General features: G+C 43.1%; 1 protein-coding gene across 1 annotated transcript in view; it reads left to right on the top strand.

Moving 5' to 3' along the window:
- Nucleotides 1–2,774: 2,774 nt before the first annotated feature.
- The window catches only part of LOC110495489 (uncharacterized), a 32,878-nt gene continuing 11,942 nt past the window's right edge, over nt 2,775–23,710 (top strand). Inside the window, exon 1 of the mRNA XM_021570765.3 lies at nt 2,775–2,929. The gene's annotated coding sequence lies outside the window, so the exon portion shown is untranslated. The remainder of the gene's footprint in view (nt 2,930–23,710) is intronic.

Here is a 23,710-nt window from a genome sequence, read left to right as displayed (position 1 = left end):
AACTAGTCACTGAGGATTTAAAGACAGTCAAACTAAATGATAGACCACAGATCATACCGTGGTGTATCAGATATTGTTGTTATCATGTACAAATGTTCACATCATGTTTTGATAGTTGGACTACTCCTGTAGTGTGGGAGTGAACTCAGTTGACATATTAGTCATCCCCACTAACTGCCAATGGGACAGATTAAAGGAAGTTGATCAAACAACAGGAAGCAGAGATATAATGGCGTATGCATACCACATTTCTGGGGCCGCTGTTTGACATAATAACATTTTGGCCTTGAGATGTAAGCACATGCAGGTTAACTACATGGATAGGAAGTCTGGGCAGGTATGATGTCAAAGATTCCATTCAACTGGTGGCTGTTCAATGTTTTTCCTTGATATGTAATGGAAGATAATACGGTGTCTAATAGATCAATAGAAACAGGATGAGTGGTTCCTGCCAGACACCATAATGTGAGACAGGTGGGGCAATAGAACAAATGGACAAAAAGTGTCCAGAAAAAGGTTGATATTTGTGTGTGTGTGTGTGTGTGTGTGTGAGAGAGAGAGAGAGAGAGAGAGAGAGAAGCAGCACTTGAGGACAGCCTATTTGTCTTATTAGAAAGGACTTTAATGAGGAGTGTGCCTAAAGTGGATGCAAGACAGATGCAGCTGACAATAAAATGGGCAGTGGTTATGATAATGTTATCTAGATCAACAGGAATGGGTGGTGGTTATGATAATGTTTTCAAGATCAACAGGAATGGGGGGTGGTTATGATAATGTTATCTAGATCAACAGGAATGGGTGGGGGTTATGATAATGTTTTCAAGATCAACAGGAATGGGGGGTGGTTATGATAATGTTATCTTAGATCAACAGGAATGGGGGGTGGTTATGATAATGTTATCTAGATCAACAGGAATGGGTGGGGGTTATGATAATGTTATCTAGATCAACAGGAATGGGGGGTGGTTATGATAATGTTATCTAGATCAACAGGAATGGGGGGTGGTTATGATAATGTTATCTAGATCAACAGGAATGGGTGGTGGTTATGATAATGTTATCTAGATCAACAGGAATGGGGGGTGGTTATGATAATGTTATCTAGATCAACAGGAATGGGTGGTGGTTATGATAATGTTATCTAGATCAACAGGAATGGGTGGTGGTTATGATAATGTTATCTAGATCAACAGGAATGGGGGGTGGTTATGATAATGTTATCTAGATCAACAGGAATGGGTGGTGGTTATGAATAATGTTATCTAGATCAACAGGAATGGGGGGTGGTTATGATAATGTTATCTAGATCAACAGGAATGGGGGGTGGTTATGATAATGTTATCTAGATCAACAGGAATGGGCGGCGGTTATGATAATGTTATCTAGATCAACAGGTTATGATAATGTTTTCTAGATAAACAGGAATGGGTGGTGGTTATGATAATGTTATCTAGATCAACAGGTTATGATAATGTTTTCTATATAAACAGGAATGGGTGGTGGTTATGATAATGTTATCTACATCAACAGGAATGGGCGGTGATTATGATAATGTTATCTAGATCAACAGGAATGGGTGGTGGTTATGATAATGTTTTCTAGATAAACAGGAATGTTTTCTAGATCAACAGGAATGGGCTGTGGTTATGATGATGTTTTCTAGATCAACAGGAATGGGCAGTGGTTATGATAATGTTTTCTAGATCAACAGGAATGGCGCGGGAAGGACATGGAAAACTGCAACATTACAACACGGTTTCAATACAGCATCAAATCTGAACCAGCTGTTCACTCGCTGTGTTCTGTTGATGTGAAGCTCTGCAGCAGAAGCACTACTGAGTTGTACTGTGCTAGAGATCAGCAGCCGGCCCAGTGGACAGATACTGGGAGATATAGCTCTTCTACTTCACCTAAACACCTCCGGTCCACTGAACCAAACTTCTATCCGTAGGAAATCATCACGCCAACGAATGGTTTTAACAGATAAAATCAAATGAGAATCAAGGAGAAGCTCCTTACAGGAGTAGTGTTAGATGTTGGATTTATTTCCTTTGAGTGACCTGCCATGTCTCTATGTCCAACTCTCTTCTCTCTATCCATCTCTCTTCTCTCTATCCACCTCTCTTCTCTCTATCCATCTCTCTTCTCTCTATCAACCTCTCTTCTCTCTATCCATCTCTCTTCTCTCTATCCACCTCTCTTCTCTCTATCCATCTATCTTCTCTGTCCAACTCTCTTCTCTCTATCCCCTTCTCTTCTTTCTATCCACCACTTTTATCTATATCCACCTCTCCTCTCCTAATCCATCTCTCTTCTCTCTATCCAACTCTCTTCTCTCTATCCCATCTCTCTTCTTTGTCCAACTCTCTTCTCTATCCCCATCTCTTCTTTCTATCCACCACTCTTATCTATATCCACCTCTCCTCTCCCAATCCATCTCTCTTCTCTCTATCCACCTCTCTTTTCTCTATTCACCTCTCTTGCAGTCTCTCTCCATCTCTCTTCTCTCTCCCTCTCTCTGACTGTATCCCTACTACTCAGGAGAATACCTCTCCACTCTCTCCCTCTCTTCTCTCTCTCTCCCCTCTCTTCTATTATCTTTCTCTCCCTCTTTCACACTCTCTTGGGGGCTACCTCACCTCTCCCTCTGCCCACCTTCTCTTAGGGGTACTCCTCCCCAGTAGCTCCACCCAACTGCACATAATAGCCTAGTCTCCTCACCAGTAACTCCACCCACCTGAACATAAAAGCATAGTCTCCTCCCAAGTAGCTCCACCCACCTGAACATAAAAGCCTAGTCTCCTCCCCAGTAGCGCCACCCACCTGCACATAAAAGCCTAGTCCATGCTGTTTACTTCTGTTCAGGGGTCTGTATCACACTTCTGTAACTCCAGTGATAGTTCCCCTCAACAGACACACACTGAGCAAGGTAAGGACATCCTATAGGTTTCCTGGAGGAAGGTGTGGTCTGTCAGGATTAATTTGGCTGATATTATGATGATGATTTGGAGGGGTTTTGTGAACTGGGTGTTTATCAGGAGTGTATTCTCATTCTCTAGACCTGGTACCACCTGACTATTTGGTGCTTTCAATGTCTGCATTTTTCTCCTCCGGTGAGTTTGTGTGTTCTGGCAAGGGTGACGAGGGAACGGGGCGAGATTCTTTGCACGTGTCTGGGTTGTTCTGAAGGCTATGTGGTTAACATGAGGAGAACGTTCAGCTCAAATTGTTCAGTGTTCATTGCCTGAAAAAGATCCTGCTGGAATAACCCTAAATCTCGTGATGATGAGGCACTTCTTTTTCCAAAGAGAAAAGGACATGTGAAACAGACAGTCTGTTCAGTGGAAATCCAGGGCTTGTCAGAGGTGTTAACTCTGAGAGAACTGACCCAGTAGCTTTACTTCCAGTCTAGTTAGTTAATACCACATCATGTATTAGGATGGTGATGTCATCTCCAGTCTAGTTAGTTAATACCACATCATATATTAGGATGGTGATGTCATCTCCAGTCTAGTTAGTTAATACCACATCATGTATTAGGAGGGTGATGTCATCTCCAGTCTAGTTAGTTAATACCACATCATGTATTAGGAGGGTGATGTCATCTCCAGTCTAGTTAGTTAATACCACATCATGTATTAGGATGGTGATGTCATCTCCAGTCTAGTTAATACCACATCATGTATTAGGATGGTGATGTCATCTCCAGTCTAGTTAGTTAATACCACATCATGTATTAGGATGGTGATGTCATCTCCAGTCTAGTTAGTTAATACCACATCATGTATTAGGAGGGTGATGTCATCTCCAGTCTAGTTAGTTAATACCACATCATGTATTAGGATGGTGATGTCATCTCCAGTCTAGTTAGTTAATACCACATCATGTATTAGGATGGTGATGTCATCTCCAGTCTAGTTAGTTAATACCACATCATGTATTAGGATGGTGATGTCATCTCCAGTCTAGTTAGTTAATACCACATCATGTATTAGGATGGTGATGTCATCTCCAGTCTAGTTAGTTAATACCACATCATGTATTAGGATGGTGATGTCATCTCCAGTCTAGTTAGTTAATACCACATAATGTATTAGGAGGGTGATGTCATCTCCAGTCTAGTTAGTTAATACCACATCATGTATTAGGATGGTGATGTCATCTCCAGTCTAGTTAGTTAATACCACATCATGTATTAGGATGGTGATGTCATCTCCAGTCTAGTTAGTTAATACCACATCATGTATTAGGATGGTGATGTCATCTCCAGTCTAGTTAGTTAATACCACATCATGTATTAGGATGGTGATGTCATCTCCAGTCTAGTTAGTTAATACCACATCATGTATTAGGATGGTGATGTCATCTCCAGTCTAGTTAGTTAATACCACATCATGTATTGGGATGGTGATGTCATCTCCAGTCTAGTTAGTTAATACCACATCATGTATTAGGATGGTGATGTCATCTCCAGTCTAGTTAGTTAATACCACATCATGTATTAGGATGGTGATGTCATCTCCTGAATATGATCATATGCTAAATCCTTCGCTTAGCATTCAAATATTATTCATATTATTCACATTCATATAATTTGAGACAGAGTGCGAGTGAGAGGCTGCTGAACACAGATTAACCCATTGAAAACATACCTCCAGGAGTCAGGATATGTGCAGCCTGATGGCTTGTCCTTGTAAAGTCAGTAGGCCCTGTGTCCAGTAGACATGACTATGTGGCTCTGGGCTTCTTAATGGGTTCCCTAAAGCCCCATGCAGCATCCTAGCTTTACCTTCACTTCCTGGCCCATAGATCTGAGCCTGGACCCTGAGGGCGACTCTGTTCTGTCCCCCCTCTCTTCCTCTCTCTCTTTCCCCCCTCTTTTGCTCTCTCTCTCTTTCCCCTCTCTTCCTCCCTCTCTTCCTATACAAGGATTAGATACAGCAGCAGGTTGTTTCTGTCGTCTCTGAGGTTCATTGTGAGAGCATTCCTGGGTGTCTGCTGTGCAGCCTGAGAGAGAGGGCCAGAAAAAGGCCTGGGCAGCGGGTTGTCACTCTACCCTGCCCAGAGGGTCACTCTCCCCCTAAAGGTGTGGAACCACAGTACCCGGTGTGATCTGTCTTAGACCGCTCAGCCATTCCAGGGAGGGGTGGATGAAATTGTTTGGAATTCAACTTCTAAGCCGCAACCTATTGTATGTGTTGTGTGAGCTAAGGCTGGTGCCCTTGCCTTGTTCAGGGTGAAGAGGTGATTCGGGTGTAGTCAGTTGGCAGAGATTTGACTCGACAACAAAAAGTGGAGATTGAGTCTCTGACATGGTTATAACTGTGTTCTTTGCTAGTTTAAAACAAATCACACCTGGTGATGTCATTTATTTATTTATTTTCTGAAGTTTATCTGGACAGGGACAGCGTGCAACAAAAACATGCGTTGCTCCAGATTTAGCAAACAGCTCATTGACATACTTAGTCCCTGGGCAGGTGAACATATACTGTAACCACGACAACATTATATACGAAAGGACAACATATGTACATCAGACATTTAAAAACAACAGGAAGGAGATATAGACAAGTTTCAGAACAGAGGCTAGGACATTACAGATACAATTAATTGCACATATTGCTGTTGGACTTTATACATTTGAGTTGTAAAACACTTAACACATAAACACATATAAAATCAGAATGTTGCACATCAACCCTTGCCTCAGACTGACAAGTGGCTGTGTATTATAAAGGGTTGCTCTGATTATTGGGGGAGGAACATTTACATTTTCAACAAAAAAAAATCACATATTGAAATTAGATTTAAACCTGTATTGCTTAGGCAATTAGTGTCAACCTGTTGGACAAAAACACATTGTGTGACTGCTCTAGCTCATAAATTAGTAGGTCTCTCTCTCTCTCTCTCTCTCGCTCTCTCTCTCTCTCTCTCTCTCTCTCTCTGTCTCTCTCTCTCTCTCTCTGTCTCTGTCTCTGTCTCTCTCTCTCTCTCTCTCTCTCTCTGTCTCTCTCTCTCTCTCTCTCTCTCTCTCTGTCTCTCTCTCTCTCTCTCTCTCTGTCTCTGTCTCTCTCTCTCTCTCTCTGTCTCTCTCTCTCTCTCTCTCTCTCTCTCTCAATTCAATTCAATTCAATTCAATTCAATTTGCTTTATTGGTAAAGCTTACTTTGAATATTTACAATATTAAAATAATTGTAATGAATGTTGTCAACAGGACATCAGTAACAACATCCCCCAACAGGATGGGTAGCCTATTCTCATCAGAGAGGTCATTGAAACCTTGAATAAGGGTTTCAAATTTGGGAAAATTACACTCTCTAATTGTTTTATATTTCTGACATTTTGTCAGGAAATGCAGCTCTGTCTCGGGTTCTGCTGTGTTGCTGTCGTTGCACAGACTTTCCTCTACAGGGAGCCAGGTTTTTCTCTCTCTCTCTTTCTCTTTCTTTCTTTCTCTCTTTCTTTCTCTCTTTCTTTCCCTTCTGTCTGTCTGTCTGTCTGTCTGTCTGTCTGTCTGTCTGTCTGTCTGTCTGTCTGTCTGTCTGTCTGTCTGTCTGTCTGTCTGTCTGTCTGTCTGTCTGTCTGTCTGTCTGTCTGTCTGTCTGTCTGTCTGTCTGTCTGTCTGTCTTTTTCTCTCCTGCTCTCAGCTAATGCCGTTGTATAAGAAGTGTTTATAAGGTTTAGGGGAATGTGCCCTGGGATCACACAGCTGCAGTGGCTGTGATTTGAGCACACTACCAAATGCGGGACAGTAGCAGTCTATCCCTAGCAGATCAGCCCTACTGCCGGGAGCAGAGAAGCCCTGTTCCGTTCCACTGCAGCTGCTGTATCTGGTTCTTTAGTAGCTCGTCAGGATGTAACACCCATTGAATAGATGTATTGATAGTGCATTTAATTACAGTGCCTTCAGAAAGTATTCACACAAAGTATTTCCACATGTTGTTGTTACAGCCTGAAGATTGAGATTTTGTTTCAATGACCTACACACAATAACCCTTAATGTCAAATTGGAAGTATGTTATTCTTATTTATTTTTTTACAAATGAAAAGTTGAAGTGCCTTGAGTCAATAGGGATTCAACCCTTTTGTTATGGCAAGCCTAAATAAGTTCAGGAGGAAAAATGGGCTTAACAAGTCACAAAATAAATTGCATGGACTCACTCTGTGTGCAATAATATCTAAGGTCCCTCAGTCGAGCAGTGAATTTCATACACAGATTCAACCACAAAGACCAGGGAGGTTTTCCAATGCAAATTAAGGCACCTATTGGTAGATGGGTAAGAAAAAGGCAAACATTGAATATCCCTTTGAGCATGGTGAAGTTATTAATTACACTTTGCATGGTGAATCAATACACCCAGTCACTACAAAGATACACCATGAGGCCAATGGTGAATTAAAATAGTTAGAGTTTAATGGCTGTGAAGGGAGAAAACTGAGGATGGATCAACAACATTATAGTTACTCTACAATATCAACCTAAATGACAGAGTGAAAAGAAGGAACTTCCTGTACAAAATAAAAAATATTTAAAAACATTCTTCCTGTTTGTAATACGGCACTAAAGTAAAACTGCAAAAAAAATGTGGCAAAGAAATTAACTTTATGTCCTGAATACAAAGCATTATGTTTGGGGCAAATCCAACACCTCATGGTGTTGGCTGCATCATGTTATGGGTATGCTTTTCATCGGCAAGGACTAAAGAGTTTTTTTAGGATAAAAATAAATGGAATAGAGCTAAGCACAAAACCTGGTTCAGTGTGCTTTTTAACAGACACTGGGAGACAAATTCACCTTTCAGCAGGACAATAACCTAAAACACAAGGCCAAATATACACTGGAGTTGCTTACCAAGATGTCATTGAATGTTCCAGAGTGGCCTAGTGACAGTTTTTACTTAAATATGCTTGAAAATCTATGGCAAGACTTGAAAATGGCTGTCTAGCAATGATCAACAAACAACTTGTTTGAGCTTGAAGAATAATGTGCAAATATTGTATAATCCAGGTGTGCAAAGCTCTTAGAGACTTACCCAGAAAGACTCACAGCTGTAATTGCTCTTAGAGACTTACCCAGAATGACTCACAGCTGTTATCACTGCCAAAGGTGAATCTAACATGTATTGACTCAGGGGAGGGAATACTTGTGTAAATTAGAGATTTCTGTATTGAATTTGAAATACATTTGCAACAATTTCTAAAAACATGATTTCACTTATTTCATTATGGGGTATTGTGTGTAAATGGGTGAGACCAAATATATTTAATTTGTTTTGAATTCAGGCTTGTAACACAACAAAATGTTGTCAAAGGGTATCAATACTTTCTGATCAAATAACTTGACAGTTATGTGGATATCTAAAAGAAAATAGCTTCAAAGTTATGTAGATTCTGAATTGAAGTATTCATAGTGAATTTAATAATATTATTGGCAAAATAACTTGAAAGTTATGTGGATATCTAAAATAAAATAGCTTGAAAGTTATGCAGATATGTGGAGTCATATTCTTGATAAAATATCCTTGAAAGTTACGCGGATGATGTCCCAAGCGAATGGCATGGAATTCAGAATTCCTACGTCAGTTTTGTATGGCCTGTGATATAGAACATATTTGATTGCTGAACTGTATAATACGTTAAGTTGTCTCTGACATCCATCGTGTTCCTTATCCTCATCACTATCCTGTCTGGCCCATGGCCGTACTGTACATCTCTCTTTCTGAGAGATCCTAAATGATCCTGGGTTTGGTTTAATGGTCGGTCTGGAGTGAAGTCATCAGCATGTGGGTAAAAACAACACAACATGCTGTTATATATATTTTATGGTGGATTATGGTACAGGGGGGAAGGAGAAATATGTGTTATGGTAACACCTTACGTAACCAACGGTAATAACATTTTATTATTAACATGGCGTTACATGGTAACTGCTTTGTACCTGCAGGGTAAAGTGTCACCAGTGTTATTGTGAAGAGAGCATCGATGACAGAAGCTAAAGTCCCTTAGACTGGTCTCATGGATGGGATATTTCTCACACTGCAGTAGTTGGGAAAGTACTCAATAGTCGCACTTGAGTAAAAGTAAAGATACCTTAATAAAACATAACTCAAGTCAAAGTGAATGTCACCCAGTAAAATATTGCTTTAGTAAAAGTCTTAAAGTATCTGATTTTAAATGTACTTAAGTACAGTGGTGGAAAAAGTACTGAATTGTCATACTAAAAAAGTAAACGCTATACATCAAATTCCTTATATTAAGCAAACCAGACTACACAGGTTGTGTTTTATATTTACGGACAGACGGGCACACTCCAACACTCAGACATAATGAGTCTCCTGATCAGAGGCAGTAGGGATTACATTGCGTTATATTGATAGGTGTGTGAATTTGACCATATTTCTGTCCTGCCTGAGCATTCCAAATATAATGAGTACTTTTGTGTCTCAGGGAAAATGTATGGGAGTAAAAAGTACATATTTTCTTATGTAGTGGAGTAAAAGTCATAAATATAAATAGAAAAGTCAAGTACAGATACCCCAAAAAACTACTTTAGTACTTCAACATAGTACTTTACACCACTGATACTGTGACATCATGTATCATCAGTTATTTATTTATATCAGTTATGTCCATGGATTTAAACATGTATAGAATAGAATACCTTTATTGTAAATTAGATTAGAGTTCAGTTCCTGGAGGGTTTCAAACATTCAATACAGCTCAAGCTTAACAAGAATACCGTGCCTCTCCACAAAAGATCACCAAGTATTGTGAAGGTACCAAAGCCTTCCCAACATAAAGTCAGCCTCTCCTCAGCTTATTTGTGACCCTCTTGACCCCTCGTTGACCCTGACCTCCATTACGACGTCCTATTCCACCCAGCTCTGTGAACTGTGTACTGCTGAGGTCATCGTGATCACCATTGGTTTCCCACCTCTGGAGGCTGAGAGCTACAACCAAATAACTCAGGGTGACTCCTGTAGCCTTGCTCTGTAAAGAGAGCGTCTATGTGTGAAGGAATGCTGGAAAAGGCCAGGCACACACACACATCGATCAGCTCATAAAATGGGCAGGACAACGGGAGTATTGGCAGAGGCGCTGACCTTTGCAGGGCAGGTATTTAGGCTGCTGGGAGTTGGGAGTGGAGTAGTGTTTGTGATGGGATAAATCACATCGGACAAGGCCAGTTGAACAGCACATACAGGGAGAGGAGAGGGGAGAGGAGGGAGAAGAGAGGAGAGCAGAGGGGAGGGGAGAGGTGAAGGAGGGAGGAATGGAGAGGAGAGCAAAGGGGAGGGGAGAGGTGAAGGAGGGAGGAATGGAGAGGAGAGCTGGGGAACAAAGTTAAAGTGAGAGAAAGACAAAGGATCAGCAGTGAGTTGGAGGGAGGATTGATTCCTCTGCTGCTCCCCACACTACTGCTGTCAGAGTGGGACAGGAGACCTCACAGCCATCTCATCCTCATACAGTTGTCTGATGGGGCTAACAGGTCTAGCTCTCTTTCTTTCTCTACTTCTCTTTCTTGGGCTGTCTCTCTCTTGCTGTCTCTGTGTCTCACTCTCCTCTCTGTCTCTCTCTCATTTTCTCTCATTCTTTCTCTCTCTCTCTTCCTCTTTTCCTCCCTCCCTCCCTCCCGCTCTGTCTCTCTGTCTCTGCTGCCCAAGGGTCTTCACCTCTAGACCAGGTCAGCTGAGTGAAGTGTGGAGTGGTGTTCCTGAATACACAGAGAGAGCACCCACAGATGAGATGAAAACTAGAGGGAGAGAGAGAGGCTTAGGTCCCGATGGGTTTTACAGTCCCCAGATGTGTGTTTGGCTCCCGCTCGGCTCTGTCAGCTGATCGGACATTCCTGTGGAACCAGTGGTGTGTCTTTCCCTTTGAAACTCCAGAATGCTGCTGGGAAAAAGTCTAAGTGGGATACCTTTGGACGTCCCAACTCTGACGTCACCCCATTGAACTTGAAATATAAAACAGTTAAGTTAGTGCTAGGTAAGGGTTATGTGTAAGATTAGGGTAAATTATAAGATTAGGATTTAGGGTTTAAGGTCGGGAAGTCACAAGGTTCCCAGATATCACTAACACATACTGCTGCTAATACGGAGCGGTTCTTCTTCTGTTTAACACACTACTCACTGGAGGCTGCTGAGGACAGCTCATAATAATGGCCGGAACGGAGCAAATGAAATGGCATCAAACACCTGGAAACCATGGAAACCATGTGTTGATGTATTTGATACCATTCCACTGATTCTGCTCCAGTCATTACCGTGTGTGTGTGTGTGTGTGTGTGTGGTAGAGTAAGGTTGGAGTGGTTGCCTGTGGACATCAGTTGACAAGGCGGCCAGGCCAAGTGTGCGAGTTAGGTAACGTGAAGAGCGTGACAGCCATCAGCATTCGTTTTATTGGGAAGCCCTTGAGGACAGAGAAAACAGCCCCTTCTCATGGGGTCAATGGGCAAAAGGGATGACACCAAAGACAATGGGCTTCTTTAGGGCACCAGCCACAGCCTGTAGGAAGGGAACCTGAACTGAGGCTCTGATCTAAAATCAGCTTACTCTCATCATATCCTAACCTTACCTATTAGATGGGGAAATGCTAAACTTGACCTTGGATCAGTGAGTACTGATGTAGGATCTTATTTTGAGCCAGTTTCCTACAGCAGGAAAATAATGCTGCAGCAACAGGAAATGTGAATTATTATGTGGATTATAATTATTGAACATTTTTTGTAGGGGTTGATACATTTTTCGTTAGGACAAATCAAGTCTGACATTTTAAAGTGGAAATTACAACCTTTAGGAGCCTTTTTAAACCTTGAATACACTACAAGTTTCAGCAACAAAACAAAAAGTTTCAGCAAGAAAAGAGTGATCAAATTAAGACCCTACATCTGTAGGGGAAAACTCCTTTTATTCAGGGAAGGAAAGAGAGCACACAGATTGGCCCATGGGAAGGTGTCAGGTATTTCCCTCTGGAAAAGATATTCCAAGGGCAGCTTTGTAAGATTTACAGTACTTTGTCTCCAGTCACGCGTCCTACCTTTGTGTTCAGAGGACATGATCCACATTCAACTTAAACTGTTCAGGCTTGATTTCTGGAACCGACGCAAGCAAAACGGCATCAAGCAAAGCCCAACGTGGTAAAAATGAAAATCCTTCCTTTTGTTCCCTCCTTTTCCCTCACTCCATCTCTGTTCCATAGAATATGTTTAACCCACTAGCCTTTTGACTGTGAGTCTGTTCCAGCTTAGCTTGTCTCCATTGCCAGTCTTCGAGTGATATGCGTCATATACTGCGTGTTGAATATGTTTCAGGTTTCAACGTTTATTCGCCACGTGCACAGGATACAACCGATGTAAAACAGTACTGTGAAATTCTTCCTTGAGAGCTCTTTCCCAACAATGCAGTGATAATGATAATACTATAGAGAACAATAGAAAATAGGATTAAAGAAATACACTAAAAGTACAAAATGGCAGCATAAAAAAACGGTTTTCAGTTTTTGTGACCATTAGAAACATTAGAAATACATCTGATGGTATTCTGGGTAGAGAGAGAACTGGTCCTCTGAGCTGCATATTGTCTTACTGAGCGTCGCAACAGAGAGTCTGATTTTACCACCTCAACAGTCCAGAGTTCAGATCAGTGGAAAATATGATATTATCCCTTATTTATTTGCTTGCTGTGTCCGTGTTTGAAGTGAGGTTGCAGTTTGATCAGAATCAGAAACAAGCCGTGTTCGATTTGGATAGACGACGACTGGGCCAGTAATGTTCACGTATAAGTTCACTTGTCAACTTTCCTTGTTCACTGCATGTTTACATAGTGAAGGGGTATCAGGCCAAGGGGTGCCGTTGAAATAGCGATGCCAGACCTGACTACAGACTACTAAAGAAGCACATATCTCAACAGCATGGTTGGTATTCAACATGCTTTTCCTCATGATCCCCTTTTGATTATTGAGAATTAAAGTTACCATCTGGAAGCAGTCAGGGAAATACAGTGGTGAAATGGAAATGGGATTATTTTCAAACCCCCGAGTTGGGGGGCGATAAAAGAGTTGTGGCGCGGGACCAAGCAGACACTGCTGTGGTTGGAAGTGGTGGCAAAGGTGGTAGGAAACAGACATCCTGTGATAGAATGGCAATAGCTTTTTTATTTTTATTGATTTGAGTCAGTTTAGAACAAATTCTTATTTACAATGACGGCCTACCCCGGCCAAACCCGGACAACGCTGGGCCAATTGTGCGCCGCCCTATGGGACTCCCAATCACATCCAGATGTGATACAGCCTGGATTTGAACCAGTGACACCTCTGGCACTGAGGACAGTGCCTTAGACCACTGCACCACTCGGGAGCCACTTTGTTGCATTATCATTATTGTTTTGCACCACACTAAAAATCCCAGGTTAGTGTCTAGGTCAGGGCTCTCCAACCCCGTTCCTGGAAAGCTACCGTCCTATAGGTAGAAAACCTGCAGGGGGTTGCTCACCAGGAACAGGGTTTGAGAGTCCTGGTCTAAGTATTGACAGAGGGTTCGGAGAAATACATTTTGGCAGCCCGTTGAAGGAATATTTAGACGTTTGACTGACTTTTGTTGTTCCAACAGCAAGCCCCAGAGAACAACGTGAGAATTTTATTGCAGTCATGTGAATCTGATAAGTAAATAAGGCAGGGAGTGGGGAGGAAACAGGTTGCTTTTGCAGCTGAGAGCTTGGACCCGGCTCAGTTGACTCTGCTGTGTGCCGGACTCCGTCTCCCTAGCTCCTCGGCCAAATTGAGGAGCCAAAGAAGATGGCTCCCACAGGCCTCTTGCAATTGGTCCGTCTAGAATCCCTTGGAATATCCAAGACTGTCACCCGATTGGTTGATGTGTGAGTGGGCTGCGTGGAGACTGGAAAACAGCAGCTGTGAACCCTTGTACCCCGGCTCTCTTTAACTCTGGGTGTCTGGCCCTCACTGTCCACAGGGGGAGTAGTTAAAGCACAGTATTGTTAAATGAACTAGGGGTGTTGGTAGGACAGGTGTTGGTAATTGAATAGGATGTGTTTTGGTCTGCTTGCTCTCAGCAGGGAGGCAGATTGACACGTCCTTGGAGACGTGCCATGATGCATCTGTTTTAAAGAGCCTATTGCTCTTCTCTGTTTTCACTGCTGTTGTTGTTGTCATTGTTGTTGTCAGTAACCCCTTATTTCCGGGTCATATACTTTTTATTATTATTGTTTACTCATTGCAAAGCGAGTAAATTAAAACATTTCTATTGCAGTGCAGTCCGGTGTTTATCCATTCGTGTTTGGCAGCACTCAGTCCTCTGTCCATGGTGCTGGATACATACATTGCAAACACAATAGTTCTATTTTTTTCTTCCTGAAAATCTTATCGGATCAGAAATATACCTCTTGGTTTAAAGTAAATGCTGGTGCCTTGGTATCCCCTCTCAGCTCTTTCATGTTTGTGTATTATTTTAATCAAAGCTGTAAATCATTCTTAATCCGAGGTCTCAGAGTCATTTCCGACATGAAGCCTAAGGGATGTCTTCTGAGTCTGGGAATAATTGTCTCGCTGATCACTGTTGGATGCCAAGAGTGTGCAAAGCTGTCATCAAGGCAAAGCGTGGCTACTTTGAAGAATCTCAAATATACAATATATTTTGATTTGTTTAGCACTTTTTTGGTTACTACATGATTCCATATGTGTTATTTTATAGTTTTGATGTCTTCACTATTATTCTACAATGTTGAAAATAGTCCAAATAAAGAAAAACCCTGGAATGATTAGGTGTGTCTACACTTTGACTATTAAAAAAATAGAATGACAAAGCTGTAAAACATTATTCTAAATACAAACCATCCGCTCAGTGAATTCCATTGGTGTTTAATATGAGGGTTTCAGCATGAAATATCATTTATCTGTATTTTTTTACACACTTGTATTTAGTTTTCTAAGTCAATTTGTCGTTGTTGTAAATGTGTTGGTGCCAGACTGGTGGCAGTTATGAAATAATACAAAAGTTGGAGAGTTGCAGAGTTAGCTGAAAATAATGTTGATTAGCTTTTTTCATGCTTTTTTCATTATTTTGTTGATTTTCTCTTGAACCACAAAGTCTATATACTAGAAACTTGTAGACAATATGGACACAGATATAAATTATACTATATATTAGGGCCGAGACGATACCAGTATTTTTTCTTTTGCAAAAATGAAAACACGAAACAGATCATACTCTTTAAAAACCTGCTGTATATAAAATATTGGGTTCATTTGATTATTTGGTTCCCTCTTAGTTTTTGCAGAAGCATCAGCTACTCTTCATGGGGTCTACAAAACATGACAAGTAACAGAACACTGAAAGACAAGGACAGTCACAAAACATGACAAGTAACAGAACACTGAAAGACAAGGACAGTCACAAAACATGACAAGTAACAGAAGACTGAAAGACAAAGACAGTCACAAAACATGGCAAGCAACAGAACACTGAAAGACAAGGACAGTCACAACTTTTAAAACACAACAATTTACCAACACCACAACTAAAAAACAATGTGTGTGTGTGTGTGTGTCCTCATAGTCCAGCTTTTTTAAAGGTACAGTCTAACCTAGAGGTAACAAAACCATGGAATAATTTTTCTGCATAATCTTTGGACAGAAAGTTTCAGATTTTTGCAATGTTACGTAGATGGAAAAAAGCTGTCCTTGATATGTTCGTAAAAAGAGAGATCAGGTGTCACGAGTCCGACCGAGGGTGTTCCCCCTTCCCGGGCGGGTGGCGCTCGGCGGTCGTCGTCACCGGCCTATTAGCTGCCACTGATTGTCTTTCCTCCCCCTCCTTGTATGTTTAGTGGTATCACCTGTTTATGTTTAATTAGTTTGTCTTTATTAGACAGCCGGCCCGCCTGGTTGTTGTGCGGGATTATTTCAATGTAACCTTCGGTCGGCTCTGTTGTAAGAGGCACGTGTTAGTGCCTGGTCGTGATTTTTTCCATTGTACATTTTGATTCCCTGTGTTTGGGAACGTAACTTTTGTGAGCACCCTGTGGCGCGTTGGTGCTATTAAAAGACGCACAGCATTGAACTCTCTGTCTCCTGCATTTGACTCCACACCCACGACACCCGGAGCTTTACATCAGGGTCCAGAGTAACGCAGAGGTCCTTCACAGTTTTATATGAGACGACTGTACAACCATCAAGATTAATTGTCAGATTCAACAGAAGAACTCTTTGTTTCTTGGGACCTAGAACAAGCATCTCTGTTTTGTCCAAGTTTAAAGGTAGAAAGTTTGCAGCCATCCACTTCCTTATGTCTGAAACGCAGGCTTCTAGCGAGGGCAATTTTGGGGCTTCACTGTGTTTCATTGAAATGTTCAGCTGTGTGTCATCCGCATAGCAGTGAAAGTTAACATTATGTTTTCGAATGACATCCCCAAGAGGTAAAATATATAGTGAAAACAATAGTGGTCCTATAACAGAACCTTGAGGAACACCGAAATTTACAGTTGATTTGTCAGAGGACAAACCATTCACAGAGACAAACTGATATCTTTCCGACAGATAAGATCTAAACCAGGCCAGAACTTGTCCGTGTAGACCAATTTGGGTTTCCAATCTCTCCAAAAGAATGTGGTGATCAATGGTATCAAAAGCAGCACTAAGGTCTAGGAGCACGAGGACAGATGCAGAGCCTCGGTCTGATGCCATTAAAAGGTCATTTACCACCTTCACAAGTGCAGTCTCAGTGCTATGATGGGGTCTAAAACCAGACTGAAGCATTTTGTATACTCTAATACCGTAAATAGTGATAACACCTCTACTACTGTCCAGAGTGATAACACCTCTACTACTGTCCAGAGTGATAACACCTCTACTACTGTCCAGAGTGATAACACTTCTACTACTGTCCAGAGTGATAACACCTCTACTACTGTCCATAGTGATAACACCTCTACTCCTGTCCATAGTGATAACACCTCTACTACTGTCCATAGTGATAACACCTCTACTACTGTCCAGAGTGATAACACCTCTACTACTGTCCATAGTGATAACACCTCTACTACTGTCCAGAGTGATAACACCTCTACTACTGTCCAGAGTGATAACACCTCTACTACTGTCCAGAGTGATAACACCTCTACTACTGTCCAGAGTGATAACACCTCTACTACTGTCCATAGTGATAACACCTCTACTACTGTCCATAGTGATAACACCTCTACTCCTGTCCATAGTGATAACACCTCTACTACTGTCCATAGTGATAACACCTCTACTACTGTCCATAGTGATAACACCTCTACTACTGTCCATAGTGATAACACCTCTACTCCTGTCCATAGTGATAACACCTCTACTACTGTCCATAGTGATAACACCCCTACTACTGTCCAGAGTGATAACACCTCTACTACTGTTCATAGTGATAACACCTCTACTACTGTCCAGAGTGATAACACCTCTACTACTGTCCAGAGTGATAACACCCCTACTACTGTTCATAGTGATAACACCTCAACTACTGTTCATAGTGATAACACTTCTACTACTGTCCAGAGTGATAACACCTCTACTACTGTCCATAGTGATAACACCTCTACTCCTGTCCATAGTGATAACACCTCTACTACTGTCCATAGTGATAACACCTCTACTACTGTCCAGAGTGATAACACCTCTACTACTGTCCAGAGTGATAACACCTCTACTACTGTCCAGAGTGATAACACCTCTACTACTGTCCAGAGTGATAACACCTCTACTACTGTCCAGAGTGATAACACCTCTACTACTGTCCATAGTGATAACACCTCTACTACTGTCCATAGTGATAACACCTCTACTCCTGTCCATAGTGATAACACCTCTACTACTGTCCATAGTGATAACACCTCTACTACTGTCCATAGTGATAACACCTCTACTACTGTCCATAGTGATAACACCTCTACTCCTGTCCATAGTGATAACACCTCTACTACTGTCCATAGTGATAACACCCCTACTACTGTCCAGAGTGATAACACCTCTACTACTGTTCATAGTGATAACACCTCTACTACTGTCCAGAGTGATAACACCTCTACTACTGTCCAGAGTGATAACACCCCTACTACTGTTCATAGTGATAACACCTCAACTACTGTTCATAGTGATAACACCTCTACTACTGTCCAGAGTGATAACACCTCTACTACTGTACATGGTGATAACACCTCTACTACTGTCCATAGTGATAACACCTCTACTACTGTCCATAGTGATAACACCCCTACTACTGTTCATAGTGATAACACCTCAACTACTGTCCAGAGTGATAACACTACCACTGTCCAGAGTGATAACACCTCTACTACTGTACATAGTGATAACACCTCTACTACTGTCCAGAGTGATAACACCTCTACTACTGTCCAGAGTGAAAACACCTCTACTACTGTCCAAAGTGATAACACCTCTACTACTGTCCATAGTGATAACACCTCTACTACTGTTCATAGTGATAACACCTCTACTACTGTCCATAGTGATAACACCTCTACTACTGTCCATAGTGATAACACCTCTACTACTGTCCATAGTGATAACACCTCTACTACTGTTCATAGTGATAACACCTCTACTACTGTCCATAGTGATAACACCTCTACTACTGTTCATAGTGATAACACCTCTACTACTGTCCATAGTGATAACACCCCTACTACTGTCCAGAGTGATAACACCTCTACTACTGTCCAGAGTGATAACACCTCTACTACTGTCCATAGTTATAACACCTCTACTACTGTCCAGAGTGATAACACCTCTACTACTGTCCAGAGTGATAACACCTCTACTACTGTTCATAGTGATAACACCTCTACTACTGTCCATAGTGATAACACCTCTACTACTGTCCATAGTGATAACACCCCTACTACTGTCCATAGTGATAACACCTCTACTACTGTCCATAGTGATAACACCCCTACTACTGTTCATAGTGATAACACCTCAACTACTGTCCAGAGTGATAACACTACTACTGTCCAGAGTGATAACACCTCTACTCCTGTCCATAGTGATAACACCTCTACTACTGTACATAGTGATAACACCTCTACTACTGTCCAGAGTGATAACACCTCTACTACTGTCCAGAGTGAAAACACCTCTACTACTGTCCATAGTGATAACACCTCTACTACTGTCCATAGTGATAACACCTCTACTACTGTCCATAGTGATAACACCTCTACTACTGTCCAGAGTGATAACACCTCTACTACTGTCCATAGTGATAACACCTCTACTACTGTCCATAGTGATAACACCTCTACTACTGTCCATAGTGATAACACCTCTACTACTGTCCATAGTGATAACACCTCTACTACTGTTCATAGTGATAACACCTCTACTACTGTCCAGAGTGATAACACCTCTACTACTGTCCAGAGTGAAAACACCTCTACTACTGTCCAAAGTGATAACACCTCTACTACTGTTCATAGTGATAACACCTCTACTACTGTCCAAAGTGATAACACCTCTACTACTGTCCAGAGTGATAACACCTCTACTACTGTTCATAGTGATAACACCTCTACTACTGTCCAGAGTGATAACACCTCTACTACTGTCCAAAGTGATAACACCTCTACTACTGTCCAGAGTGATAACACCTCTACTACTGTACATGGTGATAACACCTCTACTACTGTTCATAGTGATAACACCTCTTCTACTGTTCATAGTGATAACACCCCTACTACTGTTCATAGTGATAACACCTCAACTACTGTCCAGAGTGATAACACTACTACTGTCCAGAGTGATAACACCTCTACTACTGTCCAGAGTGATAACACCTCTACTACTGTCCAGAGTGATTACACCTCTACTACTGTCCAGAGTGATAACACCTCTACTACTGTCCAGAGTGATTACACCTCTACTACTGTCCAGAGTGATAACACCTCTACTACTGTCCAAAGTGATAACACCTCTACTACTGTTCATAGTGATAACACCTCTACTACTGTTCAAAGTGATAACACCTCTACTACTGTTCATATTGATAACACCTCCACTACTGTTCATAGTGATAACACCTCTACTACTGTCCAGTGCTGTATGACGGCCAAGTTGGGCAGGGCAGTGAGATGGAGATGGCAGCTCAGTGTTAAAACCGCAGCTGTCTGAGAAAAGTCATGGTGCTCCAGGATATCTCATTCATCATCGTTCTGTTGCAGGGCCCTAGACTGCACTGCACCGCAACGTATCGGATCTGTGGCCAGAGTCACAAGCAGTCTCATGCCTCGGGAAGCCCCCAATTCCAACACCACCAAAAACAGGGAAAGTACAGAGACCTGCGGGCCAGAGTCACAAGCAGTCTCATGCCTTGGGAAGCCCCCAACTCCAACACCAAAAACAGAGGGAAAGTACAGAGACCTGTGGCCAGAGTCACAAGCAGTCTCATGCCTCGGGAAGCCCCCAACTCCAACACCAAAAACAGAGGGAAAGTACAGAGACCTGCGGCCAGAGTCACAAGCAGTCTCATGCCTCGGGAAGCCCAACTCCAACACCACCAAAAACAGAGGGAAAGTACAGAGACCTGTGGGCCAAAGGACAGAGCGAGAGGTTAGGTCGTCATTGCGACAGGCCCTTGGGTTTGAGGAGAGGAGACACTAAGGGTAAGAGGAGCAGGATTTTTCTGTTTGTCAGGTCAAGAGGTTAGCAGGTCATGGAGGAAGGAAATGGACGTGCGTAATTGTTCAATAAAAAAAAGAGACTGACAGTCAGAGACAGAGACAGACAGTCTGTCACATTCGTCGTATGGAGGAGACCAAGATGAATACATACTTTTAATAAAGACGAAAAACACTTAACAAACTATAAAAAAAAACGAATGTGAAGCTATAATAATACTAGTGCAGACACAGGCAACTAGACATAGAAAATAACCCACGAAATACCCAAAGAAGATGGCTGCCTAAATATGGTTCCCAATTAGAGACAATGATAAACAGCTGCCTCTAATTGAGAACCAATCTAGGCAACCATAGACATATATAAACACCAAGATAGTAAACGACCCCATAAACCTACAAAACCCCTAGACAGTACAAAACACATACATCACCCATGTCACACCCTGACCTAACCAAAACAATAAAGAAAACAAAAAATACTAAGGTCAGGGTGTGACAGTACCCCCCCCCCCCCCCCCCCCGTCCCAAAGATGTGGACTCCCGGCCGCACACCTAAACCTATATGGGAGGGTGTGGGTGGGCATGACGGTTTTTCGGATGACTGCCTTGCCTGGTTCACCAATTACTTTGCAGACAGAGTTCAGTGTGTCAAATCGGAGGGCATGCTGTCCGGTCCTCTGGCAGTCTCTATGGGGGTGCCACAGGGTTCAATTCTCGGGCCGACTCTTTTCTCTGTATATATCAATGATGTTTCTCATGCTGCGGGCGATTCCCTGATCCACCTCTACGCAGACGACACCATTCTATATACTTCCAGCCCGTCCTTGGACACTGTGCTATCTAACCTCCAAACGAGCTTCAATGCCATACAGCACTCCTTCCGTGGCCTCCAACTGCTCTTAAACGCTAGTAAAACCAAATGCATGCTTTTCAACCGTTCGCTGCCTGCACCTGCACGCCTGACCAGCATCACCACCCTGGATGGTTCCGACCTTGAATATGTGGACATCTATAAGTACCTAGGTGTCTGGCTAGACTCTAAACTCTCCTTCCAGACCCATATCAAACATCTCCAATCGAAAATCAAATCAAGAGTCGGCTTTCTATTCCGCAACAAAGCCTCCTTCACTCACGCCGCCAAACTTACCCTAGTAAAACTGACTATCCTACCGATCCTCGACTTCGGCGACGTCATCTACAAAATTGCTTCCAACACTCTACTCAGCAAACTGGATGCAGTTTATCACAGTGCCATCCGTTTTGTCACTAAAGCACCTTATACCACCCACCACTGCGACTTGTATGCTCTAGTCGGCTGGCCCTCGCTACATATTCGTCGCCAGACCCACTGGCTCCAGGTCATCTACAAGTCCATGCTAGGTAAAGCTCCGCCTTATCTCAGTTCACTGGTTACGATGGCAACACCCATCCGTAGCACGCGCTCCAGCAGGTGTATCTCACTGATCATCCCTAAAGCCAACACCTCATTTGGCCGCCTTTCGTTCCAGTTCTCTGCTGCCTGTGACTGGAACGAATTGCAAAAATCGCTGAAGTTGGAGACTTTTATCTCCCTCACCAACTTCAAACATCTGCTATCTGAGCAGCTAACCGATCGCTGCAGCTGTACATAGTCTATTGGTAAATAGCCCACCCATTTTCACCTACCTCATCCCCATACTGTTTTTATTTATTTATTTTTATTTTTCTGCTCTTTTGCACACCAATATCTCTACCTGTACATAACCATCTGATCATTTATCACTCCAGTGTTAATCTGCATAATTGTAATTATTTGCCTACCTCATGCCTTTTGCACACAATGTATATATAGACTCCCCTTTTTTTCTACTGTGTTATTGACTTGTTAATTGTTTACTCCATGTGTAACTCTGTGTTGTCTGTTCACACTGCTATGCCTTATCTTGGCCAGGTCGCAGTTGCAAATGAGAACTTGTTCTCAACTAGCCTACCTGGTTAAATAAAGGTGAAATAAAAAAATAAAAAAAAAAAATGACTCCGAGGTGGCGGTTCTGGCTCAGGACGTGGACCCCGCTCCACTTCACCCTTACTTAATGTCTCTGGAGCGGGAACCCTCACCGCCGACCACGGACTAGAGGACGCCACTGGACTGATGGTCGAGTCTGGAGTGAGTGGCGGATCCGGACTGGAGGGAGACTATGGCGGATCCGGACTGGAGGGAGACTCTGGCGCATCCGGACTGGAGGGAGACTCTGGCGGATTCGGACTGGTAGGTTCCGGACTGCGACCCGTCGTGGGAGGTTCCGGACTGGGACCCGTCGTGGTAGGTTCCGGACTGGGACCCGTCGTGGTAGGTTCCGGACTGCGACCCGTCGTGGGAGGTTCCGGTCTGCGACCCGTCGTAGGAGGTTCCGGACTGCGACCCGTCGTGGGAGGTTCCGGTCTGCGACCCGTCGTAGGAGGTTCCGGTCTGCGACCCGTCGTGGTAGGTTCCGGTCTGCGACCCGTCGTGGTAGGTTCCAGACTGCGACCCGTCGTGGTAGGTTCCAGACTGCGACCCGTCGTGGTAGGTTCCAGACTGCGACCCGTCGTGGTAGGTTCCAGACTGCGACCCGTCGTGGTAGGTTCCGGTCTGCGACTCGTCGTGGTAGGTTCCGGTCTGCGACCCGTCGTGGTAGGTTCCGGACTGTGACCCGTCGTAGGAGGTTCCGATCTGCGACCCGTCGTGGTAGGTTCCAGACTGCGACCCGTCGTGGTAGGTTCCAGACTGCGACCCGTCGTGGTAGTTTCCAGACTGCGACCTGTCGTGGTAGGTTCCAGACTGAAACCCGTCGTGGTAGGTTCCAGACTGCGACCCGTCGTGGTAGGTTCCGGACTGCCGCCCGTCGTGGTAGGTTCCGGACTGCGGCCCGTCGTAGGAGGTTCCGGTCTGCGGCCTGTCGTAGGAGGTTCCGGTCTGTAGACTGTTGCCGGATGCTCTGGACTGGGTACTGTTGCAGGACGCTCTGGACTGGGTACTGTCGCCGGACGCTCTGTACTGG

Source organism: Oncorhynchus mykiss, chromosome 18, assembly GCF_057628025.1.
Source record: "Oncorhynchus mykiss isolate SJ-2025 chromosome 18, ASM5762802v1, whole genome shotgun sequence".
Classification (NCBI taxonomy): domain Eukaryota; kingdom Metazoa; phylum Chordata; class Actinopteri; order Salmoniformes; family Salmonidae; genus Oncorhynchus; species Oncorhynchus mykiss.
Note: the sequence above shows the minus strand (reverse complement) of the source record. Positions and strands in the feature narration are given on the sequence as shown.